Source organism: Chrysochloris asiatica, unplaced genomic scaffold (assembly GCF_000296735.1).
Source record: "Chrysochloris asiatica unplaced genomic scaffold, ChrAsi1.0 scaffold00065, whole genome shotgun sequence".
Classification (NCBI taxonomy): Eukaryota; Metazoa; Chordata; class Mammalia; order Afrosoricida; family Chrysochloridae; genus Chrysochloris; species Chrysochloris asiatica.
The window spans coordinates 9,570,827-9,571,066 of NW_006408583.1; positions in this window are offsets into that span (position 1 = coordinate 9,570,827).

Sequence of the window (240 nt, forward strand, 5' to 3'; positions counted from 1 at the left end):
CCTCCATCTTACCCAGCATGACATCCTTCTCCAGCAACTATTCTCTCCTGACAATATGCCCAAAGTATGAGAGACGAAGCTTAGCCATCCTGGCCTCCAAGGAGCATTCTGGATGCACTTCTTCCCAAATAGATCTATTGGTTCTTTTGGCAGTCCATGGCACTTTTAGTATTCTCCTCCAACACCACAACTCAAAGGCATCAATTCTTCTACGGTCTTCCTTATTCACTGTCCAGCTTT